The sequence below is a fragment of the Pleurodeles waltl genome, chromosome 7 (assembly GCF_031143425.1).
Source record: "Pleurodeles waltl isolate 20211129_DDA chromosome 7, aPleWal1.hap1.20221129, whole genome shotgun sequence".
NCBI classification, from domain to species: domain Eukaryota; kingdom Metazoa; phylum Chordata; class Amphibia; order Caudata; family Salamandridae; genus Pleurodeles; species Pleurodeles waltl.
The window spans coordinates 1,303,342,928-1,303,357,393 of record NC_090446.1 but is presented as its reverse complement, the minus strand read 5'-3'; the positions used below and the strand labels follow the sequence as shown (position 1 = coordinate 1,303,357,393).

Here is a 14,466-nt window from a genome sequence, read left to right as displayed (position 1 = left end):
GTGTAGGAGGCTGGCCTGGCTTGAAGTGGGTACCTGATGGTACTTACACCTTGTGACAGGTGCAGTTATCCCTTATTAGTAGATTAGTAGTGTTCTAGCAGCTTAGGCTGATAGAGGTAGCTATAGCAGAGCAGCTTAGGCTGAACTAGGAGACATGCAAAGCTCCTACTATACCACTTATATCATACAGTACTATATCATAAGAAACAGAGTACTCAGAGTTACTAAAAATAAAGGTACTTTATTTCAGTGACAATATGCCAAAAGTATTTCAGAGGATATACTCCCTTAGGAGGTAAGTAAAATACACAAAATATACACACAGACCACAAATCAGGTAAGTAAACAGTTAGAAAAGTAGTGCAAACACTGTAGAATACAATAGGATGCAATAGGCCTAGGGGCAACACAAACCATATACTCCAAAAGTGGAATGCGAACCACGAATGGACCCCAGGCCTAGTGTAGTGTGTAGAGGGTCGTCACTGGGAGTGTAAGAAAACTCTAAGGCCCATATTTATACTTTTTTTAGCGCCACATTTGCGGCGCTTTTTTATATAAATATGGGCCTAAGGGTGTCCAAGATACTCCACCCCAAGACCCTGAAAAGTAGGAGTAAAGTTACCCTACTACCCCAGAAAGACAGTAAAGTCGAGATAGTGGATTCTGCAAAGGCAACAACTGACTGCAAAGCACTGAAGACGGATTCCTGGACCTGAGGACCTGCAAAGGAAGGGGACCAAGTCCAAGAGTCACGCAAGTGTCCAGGGGGGGGCAGGAGCCCACTAAACCCCGGATGAAGGTGCAAAAGGGCTGCCTCTGGGTGGAAGAAGCTGAAGATTCTGCAACAGCAGAAGGTGCCAGGAACTTCTCCTTTGGTCAGAAGATGTCCCACGGTGTGCTGGAGGATGCAGAGTTGTTTCCATGCAGAAAGACTGCAAACAAGCCCTGATAGCTGCAAGAGTCGCAGTTAAAGATAATGGGTGCTGCCTGGGCCCAGGAAGGACCAGGAGGTTGCCCCTTGGATGAGGAAACAGAGGGGGCGCTCAGCAATACAGAAAGCCCATGCAGAAGCAGGCAGCACCCACAGAAGCACTTGAACAGGCATTCAAGAAATCTGAGCACGGTGGTCGTAAAACACAACAAAAGAAGGTTCCACAAAGCCGGTGGTCAACTCAGTGAGTTGAGCACTGCAGGACGGAGTGCTGGGGACCTGGGCTATGCTGTGCATGAAGGAATCCTTGCAAGAGTGCACAGAAACCCTAGCAGCTGCAGGTCACGCAGTACACAGGATTACTGTCTGGCGTGGGGAGGCAAGGACTTACCTCCACTAAATTTGCACGGAAGAACCACTGGACTGTCGGGGTCACTTGGATCCAGCTCCTGTGTTCCAGGGACCACGCTCGTCAAGATAAGAAGGGACCCAGAGGACCGGTGATGCAGAAGTTTGGTGCCTACGTTAGCATGGGGAAGATTCCGTCGACCCACAGGAGATTTCTTCTTGGCTTCCAGTGCAGGGTGAAGGCAGACAGCCCTCAGAGCATGCACCACCAGGAAACAGTTGAGAAAGCCGGCAGGATTAGGTGCTACAATGTTGCTGCTAGTCTTCTTGCTACTTTGTTGTGGTATTGCAGGCGTCCTGGAGCAGTCAGCGGTCGATCCTTGGCAGAAGTCAAAGAGGGAGATGCAGAGGAACTCTGGTGAGCTCTTGCATTCGTTATCTGACAAGAAACCCACAGGAGAGACCCTAAATAGCCCTCAGAGGAGGATTGGCTACCTAACCAGGTAAGAGCCTATCAGGAGGGTTCTCTGACGTCACCTGCTGGCACTGGCCACTCAGAGGTCTCGATTGTGCCCTCACACCTCTGCATTCAAGATGGCAGAGGTCTGGGACACACTGGAGGAGCTCTGGGCACCACCCCTGGGGTGGTGATGGACAGGGGAGTGGTCACTCCCCTTTTCTTTATCCAGTTTCGGGCCAGGACATGGGCTGGGGGATCCCTTAATCGGTGTAGACTGGTTTATGCAAGGAGGGCACCATCTGTGTTCTTTGAAGCATTCCCAGAGGCCAGGAGAGGCTACTCCTCCCAGGACCTTAACACCTATTTCCAAAGGGAGAGGGTGTAATACCCTCTCTCAGAGGAAATCCTTTGTTCTGCCTTCCTGGGACTGGGCTGCCCAGACCCCAGGAGGGCAGAAACCTGCCTGAGGGTTGGCAGCAGCGGTAGGTGCAGAGAAAACCCCAGAGAGCTAGTTTGGCAGTACCCGGGGTCCATGCTGGAGCCCCGGGGATGCATGGGATTGGTGCCCCAATACCAGATTTGGCTTGGGGGGGCAATTTCATGATCTTAGACATGTTACATGGCCATGTTCGAGGTTACCATTGTGAAGCTACATATAGGTATTGACCTATATGTAGTGCACACGTGTAATGGTGTCCCCGCACTCACAAAGTCCTGGGAAATTGCCCTGAACAATGTGGGAGCACCTTGGCTAGTGCCAGGGTGTCCACACACTTAGTAACTTTGCACCTAACCTTCACCAAGTGAGGGTTAGACATATAAGTGACTTATAAGTTGCTTAAGTGCAGTGTTAAATGGCTGTGAAATAACGTGGACGTTATTTCACTCAGGCTGCAGTGGCAGTCCTGTGTAAGAATTGTCTGAGCTCCCTATGGGTGGCAAAAGAAATGCTGCAGCCCATAGGAGCCTCCTGGAACCCCAATTCCCTGGGTACCTAGGTACCATATACTAGGGAATTATAAGGGTGTTCCCGTGTGCCAATCAGAATTGGTGAAAATGGTCAGTAGCCTACAGTGACTATTTTAAAAGCAAAGAGAGCATAAACATCGAGGTTCTGGCTAGCAGATGATACAGTTAGGCACCACACAGGGAACACATATAGGCCACAAACTATGAGCACTGGGGTCCTGGCTAGCAGGATCCCAGTGACACAGGCAAAAACAAACTGACACACAAGTAAAAATGGGGGTAACATGCCAGGCAAGATGGTACTTTCCTACACATGGTGCTCTACGTACTGGGATATTGTGGCTACTGGCCTACATAAGGTGGGGTAATAAAATACTCTATTAGTTCTTCTTCAGAACTGCACGTTAAGTCTATTATTTTCTATCTAAAGAATTTGACAAATTGTTCTGTAGAATATATTGCTTTGTTCTATTTTTTCCAAAGATTATTTAAGGAGGTAATCCTCCAAACATTCCTGGCAGTTGTTGGTCCCATTTCCTAAAGTCGCTTGCTCTTTGCAATTTAATGTTGGCATTCATAGTCCATCCCTAGAAATTACTCTTCACTATGGTGTACCAATGCCAAGCAGTGCCTTGTGCTATGTCTGATGAGCAAAACTAAAATGTGGAGTACCTGCAGAAGGCTCTCAGATGTCAACTTTGCTAGGAAAAGTTTCAAAGCATGCTAGGAAAGCAGATCTCAGCAGTGTGAGGACATAAACTACGCACTGTCCCAGAGGGGCCAGAGGAGCACTCCGGCCATTACTGTCCTGGAACGATTGTTGGGCTGATGCTGATCTCTCACCTTTCAGAGAAGGATTTCCAACTTCTTTCTGGCCTGCACCCTGTCTCAGCTCTCCAGGTATGGGGGTCTTAAATTATGTCCTATGGACCACTGCCTACTCTGAAAAAAACGAAACCAAATGGTTTCGGAAGTTTTTTCTTTTTGCAACTCGTTTTCCTTTAAGGAAAACGGGCTGCAAAAAGAAGAAAAAAAAACTGCTTTATTGAAAAAGCAGTCACAGACATGGAAGTCTGCTGACTACAGCAGGCCACCATCCCTGTGAGTGCAGGGACTCGCTATGGGGTCGCAAACTGCGACCCACCTCATTAATATTAATGAGGTGGGTCTTTGCAACCCCATAGCGAGTCGCAGAAGGTGTCTGAGACACCTTTCTGCATCCCATTTTGCGAGTTGCAATTTGCGAGTCGGTCAGACTCGCAATTTGCAAGTCGCAGAATTTTCCTTTCCTACATCTGGCCCTAAGTTTTCAAAGTTATTCTAAAATGCAAAGAGGAACTCCTCATTGCTATGGTGCTTGGGCGAAAACTAAATAATTAATACACCGCAACAGTACAATCTACCTTGGCATTTATTTTACATTGTTTACATTGGTCAGATTTCGGGAGCCAGCATTATAACACTCTGAAAAAAAATCATAATTACAAGACAAACACAATCAGAAGATTTGCACAGTGCATGGGTGGTGTGATGGTAAATGGAGCAGAACTCTCTTCATGGGTGCTGAAGAACTCGCGGCAGGACGACGGGAAGATCAGACTGGGATAACAGGTGTCTTTTGGTAGCGAGCAGTGGGTCTGGGGTTTGAAGCTGAAAGCCTGGAGATCCTTCTGCAAAGAAGTTGAGACCTCCATAATGTATTGTTTCAACAGTGGCCTCACAGCGTCATCGGTTTCAGAGGATACTGTCAGTTGCCAAAGTTGTGAGCCCACATGTGAAAGACAAACACAAATTCAGAGACCAACTATCAGATATCTTTATTTATTAGCTCACTGGACATAGCCAATTAGAAAAGTCTTAACACAAAGCCCAACTCTGAATGGTTGAAAGGATGACCTACCAGAGTGATGAACAAACATACTGTTCTGATTGGCCACCCTTTCAATCAGTGAGAGTAGGTCGCTGTATTAGGACCATTCTGTTTCGTGTGTGGTAGCCAATCAGAAAAACCGGGGATGGCCGGCAGCCCCCTCTGCCGTGTTTTGCAGCCAGGGAGACCAATATGTTTTCTGTGTTTGGGCATGGAATCCGCCCCTTTTGGTAGTCTGGGTACCAAGGGCTGTCTGCATTTTTTCAAAGTAAATCTGTTCCATAGGTGAACTAATAAAAGAGCAGATTTCACTGTATTACATTTTGGCAAACAATCTTGCTCACCCATAGAGCTGGTTGACCCTTCGAGTCTGTAGACGAGAAGTAGTGTATAGCTGCTTGGCATCTGGTAAATGTGCCCCGATATTGTCATCAAGGAGGTTGGTGACATAATAAACAGCATGGCCTAATTATACCACATCTTTCCCCAAAAACATGTTTGTATCTTTTTTTTAATCATCCCCCAGTTTGTAAAGATGTTTGAGTGGCCATTTAGGTTTGCACGTGCTTCTCTTTGGTGCTGCCTTCAAATCCTCTGGATCTCTATGCATCCTCTGAGATCTGATATTTGGAAATAAGTGTGGTTTAGTTTTTGTTTTTTCTCTAGTAGCTTTCTTTTGTCTGTGCTACCAAACACTGTTTCATAAAATGCAGTCACCTGGGTTTTCAGGAAGATTATTTCAAAAATATAGAATCACTCGTCCTCGAAACCACGGTTTCTGCGATGTCACATTCTTTAATACTATTGAGGATCAAAAGGTGTACTCTTCTACTTCTATCCGTGTGATTTTGATAAAATAAAATCCAATCAGTCACAAAACAATAGCCGAATTAAATTACAAAAAAAGTGTTCCTTCTCTGAAAGGTGCAAACCATGATGTCTCTGGCCATATTACATATAACTTACACAAGTGCAAAACAAAACTACAGCAGTTCCATTGCGACTTATTTAGCTGCTTTTTGTTATGTGCATTGGGGCTACAATATTATGTTCCAGTCTACTGCAAAAACTGAGAAAATGGATTGTGAAACAATATGTAACACATGTATGAATTGCTTCTAAAACATGTAAAATTATTAAAGGAAATTATATCAGAGTAATGTTAGTACATGGGTAAATGTAGAACTGGTTTTGCACTGTTTTTGCTAATTATGTCATAAAAATAGAGCACACTGACGATGCTTTAGACATAGTTCCTTCTATGACATTTGATAAGGTTGTTACATAAAAACAGTGAAAATAAAAATAAAAACTCATACGCCCTGATTACACGTTCATGGCTAAATTCCCCTCCCTATAGAAACAGCTGTTTGCACAGAGATTGGAATAACGAGTTGAAAGATAATTATCATATCCTCAAAGTTTTGGTGTCTTACATACAAATTCTGCAAGTTATGCCTCATTTGAAGTTGGAATCTTGGAATAGGAGGTATATACCCCCCATGATAAATATCTCTCTGTGGGGTAATAGCATTTAATAGGCATTGTAGTAATCCCACTCTATTCCTCCCAACTTGGAATCAGGGTTTAGTGTCATACAGTCTCTAGTTCTAAATACAATTTGCTCCATCTATTGCAAAAGCATGAAAATCATGAAGATAGATTTGCTGTGGTTTATTTCACCGGTGTACAGTTTCTATATGTCCATAGTGTTCAGTTTCTGATAAGTAGGCAAAAATATGAGCATACATGTTAATTGTGTGAATAATATTGCTTATTGTAGACAAACTCATTTAGCCAACAGACTGTGGAACAGTGAAATATATATCATATTATCCTTCAGCAACAATGTGTTGGTCAAATGTTTGCATGAGTGGTTGTACCTTGAACCAAATGAACAACACTTTTGGATGAAAAGCAGTAAAGGAAGTTATAAGATCATCTTTGTGGGGTAATCGCTACTTCTTAGCAAGAGTTCTCAAAATGTAGTGCCATAAAACAAATTATTTATCTTGCCATCTTCTTCCATTACACCTATGGATTGGTGATAACTTGGTCTTGTCAAAAGAGATGGCATCATAGCGGCTAAATCTTTGAGTTGGTCAGGTGTCCATCAGTGAATGAGGTGAGAAAAGGACCTGTGTACTCACTTGAGGAGTTGCCTGGAGTCAGATGTGTTGGTAGTCTAAACTGAATATTGGTGGTCACCCAAAGCAGGGTTTGATCTACACGGTGGGAGTCTTCTGTACTGTTTCACAGACTAGCATGGAGAAGCTCTCCTTCCTCCCTGGCTTCTCCTTCCTGAAAACATTTCTCAGGCAGCTGAAAACTACCATGATGCCACCAACTGCCACAAGGCTCATTCCAAGGACGAACAAGGTAGATTTCGGGGAGTCATTGTACAAGGCTACACCCGTGCTTGATGTGCCAATCACCAACATCACAGAGCCAAAGGCCATCATGCAGACACGCCAGGAGTTCTCCACGCCACCGGTGGTGGTGCTCAGAAGCTGGGGATTTCTGCTTTTCCTGGCCTGTCCGTCATTATTGCCAAGGTTAAGTGTTACTTCTTCGTAGGTCTCTGCAGTGGACATGTCAGTTTGCGACGAATGGGCCATTTGAGGGCTTGGTTAGACGGAAGATCCTGATTAGAGAGAAAAAAAGAGAAGAATGAGGCATAAACAGTGTGAGTGAATGATAAATGGGGTGAGTGAGTGAGAGGATAAGTGAGTGAGTGTTAGACAGGACAAGTGAGTGAGCATGAAAGTAGGTATATGAAAGACATAGTAAGTGAACGAGAAAGTAAATGATAGAGTGAGTGGGCGATAGGTGAAATGAGAGACTCACCTAATGATTAAGACATTATCTAAGGGAATGGACAAGTGATGGTCTGAATGAGAGGGTGTATCAGTGAAGGAGAGTAAGGGGCATGCGAGAAAGCAAGTCTGATCAATTATTTCAATTACAAAAAACACTTGCCTTCACGCGCTAAGGTTCAAGTTTCTTGAACTCATGAACTCCAATCTTAGTAATTAGTGATTGTGCACTGACTTTGTAAAGCCCTGGTTCCTGATCCTTTGACGCTATCTGGACTAGACTGCCCAACAGGCCTGTAGTACTTCTGTGGAGTCAGACACAAGTGAACCTTGATGTTTTTACCTTCACGCTTTATTGGGCAGTTTGAAACACTCAATCATAACATATTCATGAAACCATATTTCTAATGTTACTCCTGAGCTCCTACTAAAATCGAGGCATTTTCTCTATTTCTAGACATTCCTTCCTCTGAAAGACGCAGCTCTGTGCACGTTCCCTTCAGAGCTTTGAATTTTCCGAGCTAACTCGGTACCTTCAAGTCAATATCTGTTTACATTCTCCTGCCCCCTCACCGACCTTGTGGGTTGAACTCAGTAGCTTGGCAGAAATACATCTGCTGAGCGTCTCCGATCACACTGGGGGAGATGGGGAAGGTCTTCAATATTTTAGTTTTGTATTTACAGACTTGCACGTATGTCCTTTTCATGTTACATATGAGATGAAGTATCCTCATCTTTAACCAACAGCTGTAATTCTGATACTACAGTTGAACAGATATGTCATTTTCTTATTCCAGAACACTAGTGATGTCACAAGTAGACTGCAACAAGTAAAAAAGAGACAGGTTTTTATAGAGATTGCAGGCTCCCATTTATTACATACACAATTATAGATGGGAAACAGTGAATAACAAGGATGTTTTTCACCTACAGGGGTTCTGGTTGCCATTAAATAGACAAGATCGAAGTTTGAGTGGTCTATGATGTCACTCAGAATCGGAGGAGAAAAAAAATCCCTGTAAATCACATTTACCCATCTATAAATGTATGGTGTGCACGCCTCCCCCCCCTCCCACCCCCCCCCCCCCCCCCCCAAATCAATCATCTGTCCCTGCTTTGACCTGCTACACAGGGGCAGAGGAATCATGTCTTATTTATATCAAGGCCTCTGCACTTTGTCTCGAATGTAAAAAAAAAAACACCTAGCCTCCTGACACCTGCCCCCCCACACACTCTCTGTGACTTTCCTTCACTCTCTTCCAGAAGCTGTGCTCCCAGCTTTCCAGCGCTGGTCGCCATTTGTCTATGATGTCACTCAGAACCCCAACGTGAAAAACATCCCTGTAAGTAAACTGTTACCCATCTATAATTGTATGCTATGTATACCCCACCAAAACCATCTGCCCCTGTCCGTAACTGCTAGATGGAGGCAAAAGAGTGATTACTTGATTTAAAATTTAGTATAAACGACAGTCTTCCTATGCAAACCATGCATAACATTATGTTTTGTTATGTCGTGTATTGTTATAATAAGTTATGCATCATTATCTCATTGTTATGTTAAGCATCATATTATATGATAAGATGGTATGTATTAAGTTACATTACCTAGTATACATTACATGTCAGGTTACATTAGCTAGCGTGTTATGTATTGCTATTAACTGCTATGCTAAGTATTATGTGTCATGTGATATTATGTATTACATGTTATTTACGTTGCTTGTAAAGAACCTGCTACAAACCAAATCATTTTTCATCGTGACTCAGGGGAGATGATAAGCTTGGGGAAAAAACATGGGGGTTAGTGGGTGGCTACAAAAGGAGTCAGTGAATGACCATGAACGGAATCAGTGGGTGACTGTGAGACTTCATGGGCCGATCACGAAGAGAATCGGGAGCTAACAGGAGCTAGAAATCACAACATGAAAGTGAGCGAGAAATCACTAGTGTCAGAAGGGGGAATCAGGCCAGGGAGCCAGCTGGAAATGAGGAGGTGGGAGTGAGGGGACGCATGGGGTGGCAGGGAGCTAGAAACAACTGGATGGTTTCGGTGAGATTAATGAGGGTCTGGCGGGCGCAGTTTGCACATAATCCATTGTGCTTTCCATAATACGTCAAGCATAATCTCAAATATTGCAAAAATGTCTGCATTCATGAGCTTTAAGACCTGCCAACTATTCGTGCATGTTTCCTGTCCCCACCAGAGCCTTTCTTATTCCATCGGTTGTGCCCCACCAAGCATCTACTTGAAATAACTGAAATACAAGCTGTCAGTAACAAAGAGCTACTTGACTGAAAAATGTGAAACAATCAAATAAATCGTAATTTTACAAAACTGAACAATGTTCGGTTATAAAACATTGTGGATTTTCTTTACCTTGTGTAACACAGCACAATTGGATTTTTGTAGCGTCTGAAGTGCTTTCAGAATACTGTGCTTGTTTGGCTCCTCAAATTCAGAATATACTCGTGTGCATCACAGGTTAAAATGCTCATGAAACTGGTTCTGCCTTTCATCTCCCTGGGAGAGATAGAATGATATGTAGTCAGGAGTTGGGATGGTCTATGATTTTCCATTTTTCTCTGCACACTCTTCCAGCACACAACTCTCCATTTGCATTGATTACTTCCTGTGGCGCTCCCCTTGGCTCCAGATAGGCAATCAAGTTTGTGAACCACAATTGTGACACTTTGAAGGGCTCTGCCCTTCACCTCCGTCCTATCACTCAGACCTGGGCCCCATAATCAACGTTGGAGCGGTAGCAGTGTTTCCCTGGCTCCATTGCGTGGTTCATGGCCGCATTATGAGTTTTTTAGGTACCTGCACCTAACGCACAGACCGGGCTCTGTTGTATGCCTTGCAATTGACTGCCTTTGCATCTAACAGATGAGAAAAGCTATCTTCACGGACTAATTGAAACTGGATCCACATCTACTAGATGTCTCGAAATGGTCCATATACAAGCAAACTCCTTCCGTTCAATAAGACGAAGAGCTGCTCAACAACGTGAACAATCTTGGCTTTTCTCAATCAGTTCCACCCATGATGCTAGTCACAGCCTCTTCTTCTCACAGATCACTGACCTTTCCATATCTGACTAAGAACGTCTGTGCTGTTTTCTTGTAGGTGCTGACCCTTTGACCTCTTATGCATAGCGCCGATAATCCACCCACCTAAAACAGAATAATCTCCTCCAATGGGAACTGAAACCATCATCTTGGACGTCAGACAATTAAATCTTCTTTTAGACTAAATCCAAACTTGTCCCTGGATTCCACTGGATAACTCTGCAGTCTTGACCACTAAGTGTTATGCAATTGACTCCCCTGATTCTGTGGAACTGGCATTGTGCTGCTCTTAGGTTTATCTACTACCTATTCATAGGAGTCACCAGGTCAAACTAGCATCTTTCTTCTCTACCTCTGTCAACATTTTGATATCATGCCCCTTAAGAGGTATCTTTGGCAGCTGTAACTAAGACATGCACATTTATGTCCACAATACCCAGATTCACATTAGAACATCCTGTGACATTGGGAGAATCTGCAAGTTAGGTATTGCCTGTCCCATGCCTAAACGATGGGTGCATAAGTCCTGATTCTTTCTTAATGCCTCAGGAACTGAGATCCTACTCCAGAGCTCAGGTGATCCAACTTCCGCCTTGTTTGAGGGCCCCTATAAATTATCTCTTACATCTTATCCCAAACCTTTGCAATCTGGGAGTCACTTGCAATGTCAATGCCTCCCTCATTCCACACTTCAGTGGTATCACATCATTACTCTTCACATTCACATCCTGGGTAGAATCCAGCTATTGCTCCTATCACAGCTAGTGTTAATCTTTTGACTATTGCAATGAAATCTATGCATCTGTTGAGCCTCTGAGCAAATATGCCGGCTACAACCATGCATGCATTTTGCATCATATGGGGTTGAAACTCACAGACCATGTCTCCCTACACCTGCATTCAATTTACTAGCTTCAAGCCAAGAAAAGGTAAACTCAAAACCCTGTCCCACATTACCCTTACAAGCACATAGTGACTTTCAAGGCAAAAAAAACCTATGGCCAGCCACCTAAATCAGACCTGGCAGGACACCCGTTGCTAGTCAAACATTTTAACAAGGCTGTTCCCAGCTTCTGCACCTTCCCCTCAAAACAAACATGTATATTGTGTAACAATACCCATAATACAATGCATCCATATATTTTAAATCTCACTAATTTAAGTTGAATTCTGTACCCTGGTCTTTACTGACTAGTACAATCCTTTCCACGACTGTTCTTTTGTACTGTTTGATCAATGTTAAACAAATAGAGATTAATTACATGAAGCTTTTGTACAAGTTTTACTACTTACACTCTGTTTTCTACAGTTAGGCCTACAAAATGACTACACATCAAGAACCCGTGCTATACAAAACACATAGTAAATGAATAAATAAATGCGACTCATTTTCACGGGCAGTAACAACCGGCTTGTACCATGGGCAGATTCCACCTTCCATAGTTGCTTAACATCACTGTTCCCTGCAGATTTGGAACTGCTTTCATATGATCTGGGAAAAGCCTTACCTTTAATAATCTGATTTTACATTGCATTTATGACTCCCGTTTGTTGAAATCAATATTTCACTGGACTCATAATTCATGTAAATTGTAGGAACTCATTTAATTAAATGCCATAATTGAAGTATATATTGCGTTTGGAAACCAAGACCGTATGAGGTGAGAGGGAAAAAGAGAAAAAGATGAATAGTAGAGAAATGACAGTGTGATGCAAGAGAGAGAAACATGGTGTGTGTTATAGACAGATATAGAAAGAAAAGAAAAGACACCAGGGGGTGAGTGAGACAGAAAGAGAGAGAGAGATGTAGAGCAGACTGAAAAGAGTGAGGTTAGAGACAGAGCCAACAGTGGCATAGAGGTGGGAGCAGATGAGAAAGAGGACAGGACGAGACAGTGAAACAGAGCGTGTGTACTGAAAGGTGTGGCCTGTTAAAATGCATGGCTGTTTAAAGTTCTTGGGTCAAGGGTAAATGGACATTTTGAAGTTCACTGTTATGGGTGCATGTGCACATAGCTTTCTGTTATTACTAGGGAATGTGCTAAAGATGGAATTTCTGCGTGGATAGCTACTTGGCATTATGGTTGGATGTGTTAGACTAATTCGTTGTTAGTGCATGTGTTGGAAGAATACATTTCTATATGTATGTTTGTTCACTTTTAGTAGATGCGTGTAAATTCACATTTCTGTGCATATGTGTCTCGATCATTAGAGGGTGTGGATTCCACCTTCTTTGTGTATATTACCTTGATAATTATTAGTGGTTTTGTAGAAGTTGGCATTTCTGTGTACATAGCTACTTATTCTTTGTGGACAAGTGAAAGTTCGCATTTTTGTGTGGATGGCTCTTGGTCTTTATTGGTGGGTGTGTTAAATGCTTGTTATAATCAGTGCATATTTCTGTGTGTGAAGTTGTATGTTCTATATTAGCGGACGTTCCGAATTTGCATGTGTAGGTGTATGACTACTTTAATATTAATTTAAATGTTCTCTGAGTATGCAAAGCGCGCCCTGGGATAGCTGTTTGCTAAATGCAAAGGTTACCCAGCTTGAAAAATATTTGCATTTCAGATCCGAAAATGCAACTAAATGCAAACTAATGGTTGTATTTCTGTGATTTAGGGAACATTTTACCTTCTCCAGCAGAAGGTGCCTCTGGGCTTCTCCCTCCTCCTCCGAGCAGGAGTGATGAGGCGCCCCTCGGAAGACGCTCTCTTCTTGTGCAGATTTTTGGGATGGAATCGCGGCTTCCTCTCCCAGGCAAATGACGAGCACTTCCTCCTGTAACCTTTTTTCACGTTCTTCTTCTCATTTCTCTATCTCCGTAACATTGCTTCCCCAGCCAAGGGCCTTTTCATCTCCCCTGTTATCTCTTTTTCAACTTTTTTCCCTCTTGAACCCCCCCCCCTGTTTTCTTTTCTTTGTTTGCCACGCCTTCTTCCACCTTGTAATTCAATCTTCCGTTTCTGTTAGTTTTTTTTTTAATTTTCTCCTTTCTTTCTCTTACGTTCTTTCTCGTTTTCTTTTTGCTTGATTATCTTCTTCGCTTTCGGTTACCGTTATTCCTTCTCACTGCTGTACCCAAAATCTATCCCTTCCCTCTAGATGCGCCCAGTTTCTTGCACGCTGGTGCCGGCCTCTTGTCGCGTTCTCACACTCTTATCAGCGTCACTCGGGCTCTCCACAGTTGCTTCCTCAGAAGTCGTTACGCTGTGTTTATTTATTTGGCCCGGGTCACCTCCTCCTCCTCCAATTACCTCCCATTTCGATGATTGTCCGGTCTCAGAGATCGCCATGATAAGGTGCGCCAATTAGCCAGTTCCTCTCCTGCCCCTGAAAGGCCCGGCCCGCCCCACCTCAGTTCTGTGCTGTTGAGGGATTCTTCCGCAACCCACCCGCGGTACCAGCCCCGGCCAAAAACAAACAGACGCGGACAAACAGCAGCAGATTAGGGCAGAGGATGTCCGTGTCGGTGAATGCAAGAATGGACCTATAGAATTCTATACAGCAGGCCTGTGCCAGCCGGGACCGAGCGCCCAAGTGGCGCCAAACGAACTCAGCGCAGACCTCCAACTGAACCATGTCAGGTAAAAAGCGACGCGCCCACGCCTGGCACTGCCGGTGCAGCCTGGTACTGGTAGCCCTGGGTTTGTACAGGGAAAGTGCAAGTACCAGTGTGCAAAAGAAAATCAGGGCTGCTGCACGAGCTTTTATCTGAAACTTGAAGCACTCCATGTAAGGAGACAGACGCAACCAAGCTTCAATGGCACCCCGCCTTAGAACACCACCATACAAGAAAAAGACTATAGGTGGTACATCCTTGTCCGTCCAAGCAGCCAAACTATGGAATTCATTATCCGCAACTATAAGAGCCACAGATAACTTTCTTGTCTTCAGAAAACTACTCAAGAGTTGGCTCTTTCCTTCCTAACCACCTTTTTCAAACAACTATGAACTGCATATGCCTATGTGGATCAATATATTTTTTTTCAGATTA

General features: G+C 43.7%; 1 long non-coding RNA gene across 1 annotated transcript; it reads right to left on the bottom strand.

Moving 5' to 3' along the window:
- Positions 1-221: 221 nt before the first annotated feature.
- Positions 222-13,687, bottom strand: LOC138246220 (uncharacterized). Its single transcript, XR_011194252.1, has 3 exons — positions 13,104-13,687; positions 9,778-9,921; positions 222-7,225 (listed from the first exon to the last, which is right to left on the bottom strand). It is a non-coding gene; the product is annotated as an uncharacterized lncRNA (long non-coding RNA).
- Between the last annotated feature and the right edge of the window lie 779 nt (positions 13,688-14,466).